The sequence below is a fragment of the Podarcis cretensis genome, assembly GCF_951804945.1.
Source record: "Podarcis cretensis genome assembly, chromosome: 16".
NCBI lineage: Eukaryota > Metazoa > Chordata > Lepidosauria > Squamata > Lacertidae > Podarcis > Podarcis cretensis.
The window spans coordinates 8,099,592-8,111,405 of NC_137186.1; the positions used below are offsets into that span (position 1 = coordinate 8,099,592).

An 11,814-nucleotide genomic window follows, 5' to 3' on the forward strand; every position below is an offset into this window, starting at 1 on the left:
ACATTCCCACAACCCAAATCTAGCTGGGAGCAAGAGTGCCCAGCCACCCACCCAGCAGCACTCCAGGGCAAGGAAAACCCCAGAACTGACGCAGGGAGGAGGAGGAGAGGAGAAGGAAGAGAGAGAAAGAGGAAGGAGAAAAAAGAGGGGAGCCCCGACCTTGCCGCATGCTGCTGCTGAGCCCAGGTCTGACCCAAGCCTACTCCATGGTGGATAGCGCTCCAAGAGAGTAGGCTGGGGCCCAGAAGAAGGCCGCGCGACAGAGGAGATGACAGAAGAGAAGATATTACTTCTTAATAAATATTTTAATTTTTAAAAAAATCTGGTAACCTTATTCCAGAACCAGCAAGGGCAGAGCCAAACTTCTGGCAAGAGTAAAGGCCCTTCTGGGACAGCAATATCTCTTGTGTTCTGCAATTATGTAATCAGGGGACCTCAAGCAGTCCTGTTGTCTCTCTATGTCCATAATTACTTGCCTGACCACAGACCTTGCTTGATCCATTCCCAAATTTCAGATGGCTTCAGGAGCAAGGCCCAATTTCTGCAGAGAGTTCAGGACTGCTATCTGCCAGCCAGACTGGAACCGATCACAAAGAATCAATGGAGCTATACCTTGGCGGAGCAATTTCCGTGTCAACCAGTGTTTCTCCAGGAGGCTTGCCTATGAAACATGCTAACAAAATATTAAATCAGTTTCATTGCCAGCAATCTCAATGTTGTGACCATGTATACTTCTGTATTTTTCATTTGGGGAAAATGACCCTATTGTGGATGGAAGCTTCCATGCAACCTTTACAAAATAATGTAGGATAAAAGAGAAAGAAATGATTATGAAATAGATGCTGATATAGAGAAGGGATGGGTGTTACAGCCACTTAGGCGCTTTGATCTACTGAGTCAATCCTGAAGAACCAAAATTGCTAAGTGTATGCTGGCCAAAATGATTACACATTCGAATTATCTGTGGGGATTTCATGTGCTATATTGAAAAAGGCTTGTTTTTCAATTGCATTTGTGGTTTAGCTTGAGATGGAGGCAGCAGCTCATTTTGGATATTCACTCTGTTCCTGCTAATTGGTTTGTGATGTTGCTCTTTCATGCTTGGTGTATTGTTGCTTTCATCTTTATTGGTTCTGGGTTGCCGTAATTGATGCATCATTTCAGATTTTGGCATGTTTGGTGAATGCCATCTCAGCTCTATTCTGATCCATGTTTGTATATTGTGCAAACATGATTGGCGTCTCTCCTTCAGGTGAGAGCAGAGGCACAGCCACTAGTTGTTACTGGGGGAAAGAAGCAATGGGTTTATCCTACTCTCGTCTCTCTCTTTTGTATGTGAGGATGTGTACAGAGATTGACTGAAAGTCTTCTCTTGCAATTTTGTATGAAAGGATGGACAAAGAATTTCAGTTTCAGGTTCTCATTTTCTCATTCGCAAGCTCATTTTGCCATATTTCCATGCCGTAAGTCATTCAGTGTTCTGTTATTATTTTTTGTAGGTATTTGTCATCCTCACCCCCCGCCACTCACAATGAAGCATCATGAAGGTGAAAACGATATATTTATTAATAAAACCAATGAAAGTTCTGCAAACCACAATGATCAAGTTCAGAAATTACAAGGAGAGGAAAAAGGGGAGGATAATACTGAGCTAGATGGACCAATGGCCAGACTACACAGGGAAGCTCCCTTTGAGGCTGATGTCCCCTGAATTCAATTTAGAGGGCTTTGTTTAAAGCAAACATATGTAGGGAAACTTAAAATGGCTTCTAAAAGAAACATATAAAGCTGCTCCAGACTGGAAAGATGGGGATTACACATAACATCTACATGCAGCCGCTAGGAGAGATCTCTGGGGGGGGGGGGTGAGCTGGGTGTTCATCAATATGCGGATAATACCCAGCTCTACCTCTCTTTTAAATCAGAACCAGTAAAGGCGGTGAAGGTCCTGTGTGAGTGCCTGGAGGCGTTTGGAGGATGGATGGCAGCTAATGGATTGAGGTTGAATCCTGACAAGACAGAAATACTGTTCTTGGGGGACAGGGGGCGGGCTGGTGTGGAGGACTCCCTGGTCCTGAATGGGGTAACTGTGCCCCTGAAGGACCAGGTGCGCAGCCTGGGAGTCATTTTGGACTCACAGCTGTCCATGGTTAATTCTGTGGTAGGGAAGCTGTTTACCAGCTCCATCTGGTATGCAGGCTGAGAGCCTACCTGTCTGCAGACTGTCTTGCCAGAGTGGTGCATGCTCTAGTTATCTACCACTTGGACTACTGCAATGTGCTCTACGTGGGGCTACCTTTGAAGGTGACTCGGAAACTGCAATTAATCCAGAATGCGGCAGCTAGACTGGTGACTGGGAGTGGCCGCCGAGATCATATAACACCAGTCCTGAAAGATCTTCATTGGCTCCTAGTACGTTTCCAAGCACAATTTAAAGTGTTGGTGCTGACCTTTAAAGCCCTAAATGGCCTCGGTCCTGTATACCTGAAGGAGTGTCTCCACCCCCATCATACAGTCCGGACACTGAGGTCCAGCACCGAGGCCTTCTGGTGGATCCCTTGCTGCCTATTACAGTGGATCCCTATTACAGGGAACCAGGCAGAGAGCTTTCTCAGTAGTGGCGCCCGCCCTGTGGAACACCCTCCCAGCAGAGGTCAAGGCTATAAAAAACTATTTTAATTATAAAAGACAACTGAAGGCGGCCCTGTTTAGGGAAGTTTTTAATGTCTGATGCTGTATTATTTTTAATATTTGGTTGGAAGCCACCCAGAGTGAATTCAATTTCAAAGACTTTTTTTAAAAGGAAGTATAAAAGGTCTTCTATGAACCAGATGGAACCACCCATGCCTGGGAAGATGGGCTTTACACCAATCTCTAGAATTGAGTGGACTGGGGGCTTGTAACCCTGACATGCACACATTCTTTATGAAGCAGGGGTCAACACCTATTGAAAAACGTATCATAATTATTAGTCATCAAAATGAGTAAATAGGAGGATAATGAAAAGGGAATGGAATTGGAAAAAACCACATGCTAATGAACACAGGGCGGCTCAGGAATGGCTGGATAAAGTCCATGTTCAACAATTAGTCAGGGAGGGTAGGACACCTGAAGGCAGTTTTCGTCTACAAGGGAGGGAGTTGCAGTCTTGGAATCGTATAAAAGGACTTGCTGCCCACGATTCTAACAACAGCTCCCCTCACCTTCACCTGAGTACTTCTCCTGAGACCTTGGTAAGTGAGAGAACTCCATGCCTTTTGCACCCTCTTTATTTCCAAATTTCACTCTCTCTGTCTCTTTCTTTGAACCTTGACCTGCTTTTCCTTGCTCATCATGTTTGTCATTTGCTGGGCGCTTTGGAGAATTAGATATGTAGGAAGGGATGGGGAATATCTATGTTCCTCCCAGAGATGCTGGACTACAACTCCCATCATTCCTGGCCCTTGGCTGTGGCAGTTGGGCCTGATGGGTGTTGGAGTCCAACAGCATTTGGAGGGCCAAAGATGTCCTTCCCCCATCCTGGTGCACATGGACTGGTGGTGGCTGTCCCGGGTTTCAGGCACGGCCCTTTCAGTTGCCTGCCTTGAGATGCCAGAGATACAACATGAAGTTTTATTTAATGCAATCTATAGTCTATATATCTATCACATATATCTATCACATATATTCAGAATTCTGGGAAATGAGCTTATTGTCATTTGTTTCTTCAAAGTGTATTTAACCTACATTTCTACAAAAGGCTCCAAGAATATCTTTCAAATGCTCATTTTCTGCTCACAGGCTTGAAATCTAAAAAGCACAGCGCTAAAGGAAACGGGGATGAGGAGGGCAGAGGTCCTTAAGGGTCGATATACATGCCATTGCCCAAAAACCTAATCCTTGTCCCATGGATGAGAAGAACATACATGTTTTCTGTTGCTGGAGAAATGGAGGTCACAACTAAAGTGAGAAAAGCTGAGTGGGGGCACCACCAAAAGGCCACACCAACAACACTATTGCTGGCTTGTTTTTTATGATCATTTTTTTACTGACTTGCAGATTCTGCTATCATGTTGTTCTGCACTGCGTACCACTATCTCTTCTTCTTGTTATTCATGGGTACTGATGGTTGTTGTTCTTACCACTGTTATTCAAATTGGAGGCATGAAACATGAATAAATTGGATTAAATGTCTTGCTTATCATTTCATATCCAGCTGCATCACTCCAAAATGCCTTCTGTCCCTGCTGATTTAATGAATCTGATACCACCAACTGCTACAATCACGCTCCGCTGTCCAATTTTTTACAGGTTGAATAGGCTTAGTGGAGAGATCATAGGGAACGGGTACCCATTGTTAGAAAGAATATAAATAGATTTTTAAAAAAGAAAGCACCAAGGGGGGGGGGGATGCTCAAATAAAAATGTAGCAAAAAATAATAATTTAAAAATGCTGCTGTCAGTGTTGATTTAATGAATCGAATGCTACTAACTGGGGTAATTGTCATTGTCATCCAAGTTTGATTTGTTGTGATTCTCCAGGAACCAATACTCTCTGCCAATTAGACATTATTCATGCTATTAAAGGGAGCACTCAGAGCAGCAGAATGCCTAGACTGGCAATTGATGAACTTGGCATGGCTTGTTTTACGATTGATGATCTCATGGGCCTAAGTGCCAGAAATGCCAAGCGTCCCGTTTGCAGGATGCCCAGATGCTTGGCTCAACCATGTTTGTCTTACAAATGTGCAGTTGTTTCCTAGGATGTGTTGCTCCCAATTTCTATTCACTAGGCTTTTCCTCCTCCTCCTCCTCCTCCTCCTCCTCCTCCTCCTCCTCCTCCTCTTCTTCTTCTTCTTCTTCTTCTTCTTCTTCCTTGCTTTTGCTATGGAATTTATCTCAAGTTGAGGGACATTTTTTTGAATGCTTCCAACTTGTATTCCACTTGAAACATGATACAACTCTGGATGTGCATGTATGATCTTTGTAATCAATATCAATGTCTGAATTACTACAAAGCCTTGAAGGTTGTTCTTCCTTTGTTTCTGGAATGTAAAATTTCCTCTGACTTAGTTTCAGCATAGAACCTGTTCTCTGTGGGTTTCTTTAATCTTTTCTCCTCACTCCAACATCAACACCCACATTTTTTCCTTGCACTGATCCAGAACACTGGGCTAACTGTTACGTCTGCGTATGTCTATTATTGTCCTCAGACCAAAATTGCAGCATAGATTAGACACACTATGATACAACTTTCAGCAGTCATGGCTTCCCTCCCTGTTTTGAGCACCCTTAAAAGAGTACAGCTTATGGAATACTGAACTGCTGTATTCTACAAAAGCAGAATAGTCTGCTGCAAGAACCATTCCATGCCCATTAAGTGTGGGATGTCTTTGCCTGGTGACCCACAGACTGCAGCAGAATACAGGGCAAGGTTTTCCCAGTATCCTGTCTGTGTGATGTGGCTGATGGGAAAAGCTGTCCCAAAAGCAAAGAGGAGCCAAAAGCCTGCATCAGGCTGCTTCCCCTGGAGCTCAGAGCTATTTTGCTTGGAGAGCTTCCTACCCGGACATGGGTAGGACACTGGGGTTAGTGTCCTCACTGAGCAATTTTGGGTTGCTGGTTGACAGGGCTGGAAATTACTATTATTTTGCTCAACCTGATTGGCACTTGGTTGGGGTTTCTTTCACCTTTCCCTCAGTGAAATTATAACCTTCCTTCTTAGGCGGAAGGACGTTTTTGTGTGAGGGCAGAAAAGGCATTGGGAACTATTAGCACACTATTGGGGGGGGGGACCATTAGCATCCTGAGGGGAGGATTGGTTAAGACACGCCCAAGCTTGGGTTGAGTATCTGCCTGGTTGGAATCTGCACCCTGGTCCCCCATTGAGAACTTCCTTACTTGAGTTGCCCCATGGCAAGGTTCAACGCTGGCTGACTTCATGGGGAGGCTGAAAACCCAGCGGATCTCTTTCCTCAACATGGGGCTTGTGGAATGATGAACTGATCCTGGTGTAGCAAAATGAAGGTTGGAGGCTGAAGGAAATCTCCATGCAGCGCTGAGAAAACAAAGGGTGTTTATTGCCAGCAATAATGGCTCAGTGGGATCACTCTCCAAAAGCTGAGCAAGACCAAAAGGGTGGGGCCTTCTTAATTTACATAGCTGTTATCTATGAAAGCAGTACATATGCATAAACTTCCTCCAATCTAAAGTTACGACACAATACTCATTATACCATGTATGGTCTTTCCTTCATTACATATTCATTAGGCAAGGAAACAAAGGACTCTCTCTCTAAGCAGCCCCCTCTGCACGTGATCTCTTTGCATTCCTTTCGACCTGAGGGGGTGAGGACACCCTCCTTTTTCTCTAATTGCTTCTGTTTTACATATTCAATCTTCCACCCTATTTCCTGATTTATTATCATTGAAAACTGTATTTGTAATATCTTAATGTCCTGTTTTACTGTCTCTTTTCGAGGGGAATTTGTTAATTCATTTTCTTTCTTTTTATGTGTTTTTCCAATCTTTCCTTGCCTGTGTTATTTATGTGGATGTCAAGGGCCATCTGTCATGGATGCTTGAGTTGAGTTTTTGCACTGCAGGGGGTTGGACTAGATGTCCCTCTTTTTTCAGAGCTGCCTTTCCACAATGTCATCTATAACCATAATCAAATTCTTCAATTCTATGATTCTAAGTGTTTCTCTCCTTTTTTTCAGATTAACAGCTGCCGTTCAAGATGTCATCTATGAACATCAGTGTATCCATCCAGCCACGTCCCATTCCTGTTCGTGTTCCTTTTCCTTTTCCTGTTCCTGGTCGAAGTACTACAACGTCTAAGATACATAGAGGCGGTTTCAGTAGAATAGCCGACATCAACTTTATGTGAATAAATGTGGGGCTCACTGCATCTGGCCTGAAATACAACTAGCGCTCTACCCCTCTGGTGACAGCTCCTTTACTGAGAGAAGGATTAACTTATTCCTCTTTTGAATCTGAACATGATCCCCAGAGGAAAGGGGGGAAATGGTCCCTGAATTGCATGTGTTGGGTGAATGGCTGGTGATTGTATGGGCTCAGGTGTCAGAAATGCTGGGTCTTCCCTTCTAGACAAGCCCAAATGGACTGGATCAAGGATCTCTTAGCATCTCTGACACTCAGGTCTACACCTCACTGCTCAGTGCATCTTTCTGTTTTCCTCCCTTTTCTCTTGGATATGTTTCTCCCCTTGTACCAAATGTACTTTGACCAAAATTTGTGGGACACCAAAGTGTGAATGACATACACTTGTCATTCATTGATGGATCTCTGAATATGATGCTTCCAGTTTCCCAAGAAGCTCTGTTTTTCTCTGTATACCTTTGAATAAATCACAGCAGGCAACCTTAAAACAGTCTTTTAATTGTTTTACACTTCAATGCATTGTTTGTTTTATTATTATTATTTAGAATTTATATATTGCCTTATACCAGGAGGTCTCAAGGCAGTTCACAGAACAAAATCAAAATATAACACCACAAAATATATAAACAAGATAGGAGAAACAACCCAATAATCCCCTCCCCCTCCAAACCCCCACATTTTAAAAGGGCACGGGATGTCAAACAAATCAACCAAAGGCCCAGTTAAAAAGGAACATTTATGCCTGGCGCCCAAAGGTGTATAATGAAGGCAGCAGGTGAACTTTCCGGGGAGAGCATTCCACAGACGGGGAGCTACCACAGAGAAGGCTCTGTTCTCACTTTCCCACCCTCCAGACCTCTCGATCTCCCACTCATCTGGTCTAGGGAACCACCCACTAACAGTGTCTCAGTCTTAGCTGGACATCATACAGGGCAACCAAAGCAGTTTCTGTGCCAATGTTGTTGTTGTTTAGTCGTTTAGTCATGTCTGGCTCTCCATGACCCCATGGACCAGAGCACGCCAGGCACTCCTGTCTTCCACCGCCTCCCGCAGTTTGGTCAAACTCATGCTGGTAGCTTCAAGAACACTGTCCAACCATCTCCTCCTCTGTTAGCCCCTTCTCCTTCTGCCCTCCATGTTTCCCAACATCAGGGTCTTTTCCAGGGAGTCTTCTCTTCTCATGAGGTGGCCAAAGTACTGGAGCTTCAGCTTCAGGATCTGTACTTCCAGTGAGCACTCAGGGCTGATATCCTTCAGAATGGATAGGTTTGATCTTCTTGCCATCCATGGGACTCTCAAGAGTCTCCTCCAGCACCATAATTCAGAGGCATCAATTCTTTGGCCATCAGCCTTCTTTAAGGTCCAGTTTTCACTTCCATATATTATACAGTGGTGTCCCGCAAGACGAATGCCTCGCAAGATGAAAAACTCGCTAGACGAAAGGGTTTTCCATTTTTCGAGGCGCTTCGCAAGACGAATTTCCCTATGGGCTTGCTTCGCAAGACGAAAACGTCTTGCGAGTCTTGCGAGTTTTTTCCCTCCCCCCCTTTTTCTAAGCCGTTAAGCCGCTAATAGCGCTAATCCGCTAAGCCGCTAATAGGGGTGCTTCGCAAGACGAAAAAACCGCAAGACGAAGAGACTCGCGGAACGAATTTATTTCGTCTTGCAAGGCACCACTGTGTGTGTGTGTGTGTATATATATATATATATATATATATATATATCGGGAGTACTTTCAGAAATTTTTGATATTATAGATCAGGGGTAGGCAACCTAAGGCCCATGGGCCAGATGCGGCCCAATCCCCTTTTCAGTCTGGCCTGCAGATGGTCTGGGAATCAGCATGTTTTTACATGAGTAGAATGTGTCCTTTTATATAAATGGATCTCTGGGTTATTTGTGGGGCATAGGAATTCGTTCATCCCGCCCCCCCCCCAAAAAAAATAGTCCTGCCAACAACATGGTCTGAAGGACGGTGGACCGTCCTATGGCTGAAAAAGGTTGCTGACCCCTGTTATAGCTTACAGATTTTTGAAAGGGTCCTTAAGTTCATTAGGAGAAGAGAACTCCTGATAATTTTGTTTGTTTCTGAGAGACTTACTATTGCCCAAACATGGTGGAATCTACAAGGTTTGGAAAGACACTCATAGTATAAAAATGTGTGGAGGTTGGCTATAGCTTTGAAAATAACCCACAATGCCATGGTGCTGACAGGAAAGGAGGGAAAGGATGCCTCTTACCTCGTGTAGTGTTTGGTTATTTACCAGATGGAGGGAGACACCATTCCTGATAGGGATGACTCCCCCTATGGGAGACAGGCAGGGTCTTCAACTTGCGACATTCTCTGCAGAAGGGAGGAATCACCCCGTCTCTCCAAATCAACCCTGCCTGCTGAAAAGGTGGCCGTGTCTTCATGTCTGTCTCTGTGTGTAAAGAGAAACCCTTGCTTGAGTGCTTGTGTTGTGGGGTTTCCCCCTTTGTCTAGTCTTCTCCTTCATCCTATTTGCTAGATGATTCTGATGATCTTTGTTTTACTGTGTTTTCCAGTTGCCCCCCCCCCCCAGCTTCTTCATTCTCTTCATGCTTCTCCCCTCCCCTGTGTTGTCTGGGGAAGGAAGAGTCTAGGGGTCAGCTGGATTCTGACCTGATAGCCAGGCAGGCACAGGAGAAGTCCACAGAAGCGACTGGGTCAGGAGCTTGCATTTCCCTCCCATTTCTAAGAAAGGTGGGAACGCCATTCTGTTGCAACAACTCAGCATTATTATATAATTTATTGTTACGCTCAAAGACCAGTTCAAGAAGCACAACTGAGACTGCTTTCACAAAAGTGAAATAGACATTTTAAAACATTATACAATAACAGCTTATAGATTAAAATTAAAATAGTCGCATGAACACAAAAAGACCTAAGGTTAAACTAACATGCAGTTTGCCCCTAGGACACCCAGGAGGCTGGTCACGGCAGTTTTCCTAGCGATCTATTTGTTCCCAGGGGTGTTCTGCGCCTACAAATCTGTGCACGCAGAATCTGGCGACCATCCTTTTCATCTTGTGATTTTTGCCTGGAAGGCTCCTATAGAAGGAGAACTTGCACAGAGAACTTGCACCTGCTCATTGGGGGAAACAGGAAGCCTCAAACATATATATATATATATATAGATGTCCTTTTTATGTTGAGATTCATAGAGACACCATTGATCCTTTGCTGAAGAGGCTCACCGATCTTTCAGACAAATCTAAACTTAATTCTCTCCCCTTAGGCAAAGATCATAAGACGACCTGGATGGTAGCCAGATTCTGCACTGAGATTTGTAGGCACAGATCATCCTCTAGAATAAAATAGCTTACTAGGGAAATGCTGACATTGCCCTTTATGGTAATCCAAATCTCAGTTTTTGACGGTGTATGTATATATCTCAATTTTAACCTCTACACCTCTCTGCTCAGTGCATCTTTCGGTTTTCCTCCCTTTCGGTTTTCCTCCCTTTTCTCTTGGATATGTATCTTTTTCTCCCCTTGTACCTAATGTACTTTGACCATAATTTGTGGGACACCAAAGTGTGACTGACATACACTTGTCATTCATTGATGGATCTCTGAATATGATGCTTCCAGTTTCCCAAGAAGCTCTGTTTTTCTCTGTATCCCTTTGATTAAATCACAGAAGGCTACCTTAAAACAGTCTTTTAATTATCTTACACTTCAATGCATTGTTTGCTTTTATTCTTATTCTTATTATTTTTTGAATTTATATATTGCCTTATACCAGGAGGTCTCAAGGCTGTTCACAGAACAAAATCAAAATATAAAACCACAAAATATATAAACAAGATAAGAGCAACAACCCAATAACCCCCCCAACCCACCCCCACACATTTTAAAAGGGCATAGGATGTCAATCAAATCAACCAAAGGCTCCATTATACACCTAAAGGTGTATAATGAAAGCACCAGGAGAACTTTCCTGGGGAGAGCATTCCACAGACGGGGAGCCACCATAGAGAAGGCTCCGTTCTCGAGTTGCCACCCTCCAGACTTCTCAATCTCCCACCCATCTGGTCTAGGGAACCACCCACTAACAGTGTCTCAGTCTTATCTGGACATCATACAGGGCAACCAAAGCAGTTTCTGTGCCAAAACTGTTCCTAAACCTCGATTGAAATGGATCCAGAAAAGCAGTTTCTTCTGAAAATGTCTTGTTCTGGTCTGCGACCACTCGCTCCAGAACCTTGCTCAGGAAAGGGAGATTAGCAACTGGCCCATAGTTAGTTAGGTTTTCCAAATCCAGGGAAGGTTTCTTAAGAAGTGGATTTACCACTGCCTCCTCCAAACAGGCAGGGACTACAATTGCTTAACTTTATGTCATGCAACATAAAGTTATGTTAACATAAAGTTAACATAAAGTTAAGAGCAACAACCCAATAACCCCATAATGTTAACATACATTATGTCATGCAACTGTCCTCCCACTACAATAATTCTCACCTATATGGAAGTGAGAGCTGGACCATAAAGAAGGCTGATCGCCGAAGAATTGATGCTTTTGAATTATGGTGCTGGAGGAGACTCTTGAGAGTCCCATGGACTGCAAGAAGATCAAACCTCTCCATTCTGAAGGAAATCAGCCCTGAGTGCTCACTGGAAGGACAGATCCTGAAGCTGAGGCTCCAATACTGCGGCCACCTCATGAGAAGAGAAGACTCCCTGGAAAAGACCCTGATGTTGGGAAAGATGGAGGGCACAAGGAGAAGGGGGCGACAGAGGACGAGATGGTTGGATAGTGTTTTCGAGGTTACCAGCATGAGTCTGACCAAGCTGCGGGGGGCAGTGGAGGACAGGAGTGCCTAGCGTTCTCTGGTCCATGGGGTCACGAAGAGTCGGACACGACTAAACGACTAAACAACAACAACATCTGTATCACCACTGGTTGTGG

The 11,814-nt window shown here is 44.1% G+C and overlaps 1 long non-coding RNA gene across 1 annotated transcript; it reads left to right on the plus strand.

The window, feature by feature from the left end:
• Nucleotides 1-3,086: 3,086 nt before the first annotated feature.
• On the plus strand, nt 3,087-6,818 carry LOC307205888. Its single transcript, XR_013834156.1, has 2 exons — nt 3,087-3,233; nt 6,698-6,818. It is a non-coding gene; the product is annotated as an uncharacterized lncRNA (long non-coding RNA).
• The last annotated feature ends 4,996 nt before the right edge of the window (nt 6,819-11,814 follow it).